Below are 6,305 nucleotides of genomic sequence, written 5' to 3' on the forward strand. Positions count from 1 at the left end.
TCTTCCTTCTTCATCCTTCTTCCTTCATCTTCTCCTTCCTTCATCTTCCTTCTTCCTCCTTCTTCCTTCATCTTCTCCTTCCTTCATCTTCCTTCTTCCTCCTTCTTCCTTCATCTTCTCCTTCCTTCATCTTCCTTCTTCCTCCTTCTTTCTTATTCCTCCTGCTGTGGGTTTGTGACGCGGCGGCCCAGCGTGTGCAGAGCTCCGCGGTTCGAATCCAGCATGCCGCACCTGATTGTTGCGGGCGTCACAAAGACTCCCCTGACATCATTCGCAAGAGTATGCCGCGAAACGCCGAGTAATCAGATCCATGTGACAAGCTGGTTGCGGGTAGATTTCGGCAAACGCGGCGTGTCTTGTGCAGAAACCCCCATTAGATGTGTTCATTTTTTTCTTGTGAAAATAGATGGCGGTATTTATCAAAAGAATGCAAACAAAATTTCGTACAATAGATCGTGGCGCGATGGGTCCGATTCGTGAAAAAAAGAAACAAAAAAATGCGCGCGTTCTAAATCGTCATCGCCACTCGATTTCCTCGTTCAGCAGGCAAACGTGGCGGGGTCGCCAGGTTCGTAGCGCTGATGACGCTGACCTCTTGCGCAACAGGCACGGAGGTACTCGCGCAGTTGGGCAAATTCGTGCGACGGATTTTCGCGGCGCCGTTCGATTCCCACGCTCTGGGCGAGATCGGTGTCGGCAAGGGATCGTGAATTGTCTCGCGAGCTGCAACTCGCGTCCCTTGGCGCTGATTCTGGGCTGCTCCTAGACCATGTCTGGGCCGACAGAGACCGGTTCTCGGCGGTTGTGAGAACGTGGCATCGTTCTAGAGAGACGATTTATTTAGACACCGAATGTCGAAAATCGGTCCAGAGTTGTTTTTGTTTTGTGTTGATTCCTTTGGCTGCTGCAAAGGCGGCGCGCTCCCTTTGAAGGTCGTGCGGCTGATGAGATGTGTAAAACAGAAAAAAAACATTCTAGATTTGAAGTTTTCGTGACTGCAAGGATCCATACTCTTTGTTTTTTTTTTCGATAAAGTCACGTCGGTAAAAAATGAAATATAAAATGAAAACAACTAAATTAAATCACGACGTTTCGGGCGCAACACAAGCGTCCGTCGTCAGGAGGGGACAGACACAGCGAAGACAGTTTGACATATTCTTAGTTTTTTTCGGTAAAGTCACGTAGGTGATTTTTATTTTATTTTTATTTTATTTTACTTTTATTAATTAAAATTTTTTTACCTACGTGACTTTACCGAAAAAACCTAAGAATATGAATCCTTGCAGTCACGAAAGCTTCAAATCTAGTTTGACATATCTCAGCATCTCTGTCTTCGCTGAGTTTGTCCTCACCTGATGACGGACACTTGTGTTGCGCCCGAAACGTCGTGATTTAATTTAGTTGTTTTCATTTTTGATTGTATTTTTTTTACCTACGTGACTTTACCGGAAAAAAACAAAGAGTAAGAAGAAAAAAACTTTACAAAAAATTGTTACGTGAAGGGAGATATATGGGGAAAGGAGAGTTGTCGACGGATCATTTATTTGCTCATCTCGGGGATGTTGCGATGACGTTGTCACGAGAGAATTGCTACTCCTTGCAACAACGAAACGGCGTCCAGGTCCCGACGACTGCTTGCCAACCCGCACAGCAGCAGCTTCTTGACAAGGCCCGGGGGCTCTGTTAGCAACGGGGACTTTCCGCGGTCAGTATGACAGAGACGACGTGATTCTTTTCATGGTCCGTCGCCAGCGAAAGTGAAGCGAAGTGGTACCTCGCATTTTAATTACCTCTAAAGAAAAAGAACTGGGTCTATATATATATCAAAACGCAGACGTTGGCCCAGTGTTGGGCCTGTTTACGGGGAAATTGTTTGGCGCCCAAGTGGGATTTTCCCGCAATGAGAACATTGCCATTGTGAAGTGTGGGCTGCACATTTTTCAACCGGTGGCTTAACACTGCCGGTTAGCCACGGTATGTTCACACACAGCACACTTGTCTTAGCTATTTCACTATTATCATACGTGTTGAGTTCATTATAATTGTTATTGTCAAATATGCTGAGTTTGTTCCCGCCAAAATTCACTTTTGTCACCAGTCTAATATGAATTGCATTGGTGTAGGGTGCTTGCCACGGACCTCAGTAACAAGGAAATTAAGTGGGGCCTAATTGCCGATTATAATTGCCCAACGCCTGTGCATTCTGTGGCACAAGGACCCCCCCCCCTCCCCCCCCCCTGTGCAGTTGCACCGCCTGCACACTCGATAGCTGCACCACTGCTCGACTAGAAACTGCGATCTGTGGGACCATGTGGTTTGTTTTTTGTGCCGGTATCACAATGAGGGGGGGGGGGGGGGGAAGCATCGTCTTTAACGTATCCGGCAATAATGACAGGCGTCACGATGTGATCGGTGTTTGTTTTATCGGTGTTTGAACGACCCCAGGCGTGTGTGGTTCGTGGAGGCTTAGTGGCTCGCGCGTGAACGCCTTGACCCCTGCATTGTTGACCCTCGCAGAATTACGCACGCACGCACGCACACGGTTGTATCATCAGCAACATCTGTGACAATGATCATCATCGACAATGATCATCGGTGACACTGATCATCGGTGACAATGATCATCGATGGCAATGATCATCGATGACAATGATAATTGGCAATGATCATCGGTGGCAATGATCATCGATGACAATGATCATTGGCAATGATCATCGGTGGCAATGATCATCGATGACAATGATCATTGGCAATGATCATCGGTGGCAATGATCATCGATGACAATGATCATCGGTGACAATGATCATCGGTGGCAATGATCATCAATGGCAATGATCATCGATGACAATGATCATCGGCAATGATCATTGGTGGCAATGATCATCAATGACAATGATCATCGGCAATGATCATCGGTGGCAATGATCATTGGCAATGATCATCGGTGACAATGATCATCGGTGGCAATGATCATCGATGACAATGATCATCGGTGGCAATGATCATCGGTGGCAATGATCATCATCGACAATGATCATCGGTGGCAATGATCATTGGTGACAATGATCATCGGTGGCAATGATCATCATCGACAATGATCATCGATGACAATGATCATCGGTGGCAATGATCATCGGTGGCAATGATCATCATCGACAATGATCATCGGTGGCAATGATCATCGGTGGCAATGATCATCATCGACAATGATCATCGATGGCAATGATCATCGGTGGCAATGATCATCGGTGGCAATGATCATCATCGACAATGATCATCGGTGGCAATGATCATTGGTGACAATGATCATCGACGATAATGATCATTGGTGACAATGATCATCGACGACAATGATCATCGGTAATGATCATCGGCAATTATTATCGGCGACAATGACGTTCCTGCTTTGAGTGCTCTGCTGGATGAAGGCCATCTCATGCCATGTCGGTTATTGTGGGGCTGCTTGAGCACACAGTACTTTACCAGAATCAGAATATGTATTTATTTACTGTAGGAATCCGATGAGCTATGAAGCTCTTTTTACACAGATGTCAGCGTGGGCGAAGAATAGCGAGGAAACTAAAACCCCAGGTCACTCGGGGTCGCAGTAGCATTGCGTTCCTAACCACCATAGTACCGTACCATACACACACACAATACGATTACAGAACGTTTATGATATGTTTTAATCATTAGCATGAAAAATGGGCAATTTTCGACATTTGCACAGTCCCAAAAGACGTTCCGATTTTTTTTTTACGAACAAAAAAAATGTCACGAATCTGACTTTTAAAGAGCCGCAGTGCCCCAACCACTCCGCCACTGCTTGCACCCTCCTCTTGTCGTAACGTTATCCACGTGTTTCATTGTTTCGGCTCGCTACGTGCAGGGCACGACTGCGGGTTTTTCCCCCTTTTCGCTGTGGCCAGCCGAACGCCCGTCGCAGATCCAACGGCTTGGGGAATCGCCAGCGAACTCGTTAAAACAACGTAAACATTTCGTATTTCTTGTTCTCTTTGCGTGGGAGTATTTTTATCCATCGGTGCCTCGAGTCGACGCACGACAGAGTGACAGAAACAAAGTAAAAAATACCCCAAATCGTTATTGTTGACATTTCGTTGGTAACACGAGATGTCGTGTTGACATTTGTTGCGCGCGTTTGATCAGTCGCAGACGCGATCGCAGATAACAGACACTGCAAAGACAAGAAGCGGGTTATTAAAGCCTACGTCCGATGTTTCCTGTTGATTGGCGCACACTGCGCTATGAACTTGGTGACCTGATTGAACATTTTCATTATCATTGTTATTTTGTGAATGGATGTCCGTCAGTTGGTTAGCGATGTCTGTGAAGCCAGTCCTGGTCACCCCCCACTCGTCCTGCAGCCGTCATCCCACACTGACCGCTGCAGTGTGAATGAAGTACGCTCAAACGACCCCCGTCACCAGGGCCGTCCATAGGAAGTGCGGGCCCGGGCGGGGGGGGGTCAGGATGATGAGTCCCGTGACCAGCGGCGTAGTCGGAGCTCGCAAACGTCGGTCACCACTGGTTCAAGATGGACTTGACCACGCATCATCACTTGCTAACAAAAGCACCGTGGACTACAGTACTCTCCTTTATCATCCATAATAGAGGTTTATTTGGGTGAGATTGCGTAAATATAAATGCGTCGTTAAACCCGCCGCCACCCGACACAGACAATCTAACGTCAAAAAAGCCTCTATTCCTCTCCTTTTGCTTCCACGTTTTATGAGCCCTTTTGTGACAAAACAGCGACGTAGCTTCTTACCAAAGAGTCGCGAGTACACCTGCCAACTGGTTTTACGCAGGGAAGACTCACCGACTCTCAAGGCCGCCTTCACTCGCCACGTCTCAAGGTCATCTTGAAGGAGGGTCGTGCATGTGGGGGATGTTTGTCCCAACTCCCTTGCGGAGTCGGGAGTTTTTAAAGACGTGTTCATATCCTCAAAGCAACGTCTCGAGTCGCGGAAAGTCGGTCTGCACCCGGGCCCCACATTGACGAGGCCTGGGGAGGTGCGCGCGTCGATTGAAAATGGGCCTTCTCTTAGCCGCATCGTGAACGTGAATTTCGTTGCGATGTAAAACAAATGTAGTGACATACGAAGGAAGGGGCTGCTGGGGGCTCTGGGACCCTGGGCGGGCCAGGCGCTTAAGCCTCTTGGCGCCAGGCGCTGGGTTCCCAGGCGGGTCAGACGCTTAAGCCTCTTGGCGCCAGGCGTTGGGTTCCCAGGCGCTTAAGCCCCTTGGCGCCGCCAAAGGGGGGGGCTGTGTGTGCTCTGTGCGATATCTGGGGGCGCACACGGCCCCACCCCTCGTTGGGGACTAGGCATAAAAGGGGAGCTCCCTGGACGATCAGGGCCAGTTGTAGCTCAAGACCCAAGACCCAAGACCAGCCATCTGAGGACCCTGGGACGCTGTGAGAGCCAGTGGTGGGACTCTGGAACTCCCGACTCTACGACCTTGTGAGGGCGAGTTCCAGAGCGTAGCCAGAGTAGTGTATCTAGGCTGTGTACCTAGGCTGTGTACCTGGGAGTTGTTACAGAGTATCAGGACTGTTGGACTGTTGGAGTGCTGTTGGATTGTAATAAAGAAGTTACCTCTACAAGTGTCTCCGGAACCCGTTACACAAATAATAAAGATATATAATTAAAACCTGTGAAGCGCGTGCGGTGTTTGCCGAGTCAGAGGCGGCGAGGAACCAAACGAGCGGGACAGGCAGCCAAGGCGGTGAGCTGCTGCCAAATGTCAGCCCCCACACCCGCTTCCCCAAAGCTCTGTGGTCCTTTATATATTAAGTTGTTATCGGCCAATTCGTTACGTTTGTTGTCCTTCCCCCGCACCTCCGATTTGCACGGTTGGCTGCCTACGGTGCGAAAGAAGTTCAACATGCGTGCATCCATACAATGCAATCAGTGAGTGCTTACACGCGGGAGGACACTGGAGCACACAGAGAAAACACACTCTGTGAGGGGGAAACACTGTATCCCATACAAATGGAACAGGTTGGGGGGGGGGGTCTAAGTTTGCCGTACCGCGTTCTCCTCGCGAGCCAGGGTAGCGCACCACCAACTCTCGCCGCTGCCTCCATGGTGCGTGGTGGCATCCGGCCACGTGCAGCGTTGGCTACACCGCCCGCGGCAAATTTGGGCGAGCACCGCTACGCAAAGCGGGCCCCAGCCTGCTCACGTCCATGGTCGGTCTATAGCTATCAACCCACGCGGTTTACTCCGCATTCTTGTGCAGGGAAATTGAGTTTTCAGGTCCATATGGCGTACAGCCGTTT

Source organism: Lampetra fluviatilis, chromosome 5 (genome assembly GCF_964198595.1).
Source record: "Lampetra fluviatilis chromosome 5, kcLamFluv1.1, whole genome shotgun sequence".
Taxonomy (NCBI): Eukaryota; Metazoa; Chordata; class Hyperoartia; order Petromyzontiformes; family Petromyzontidae; genus Lampetra; species Lampetra fluviatilis.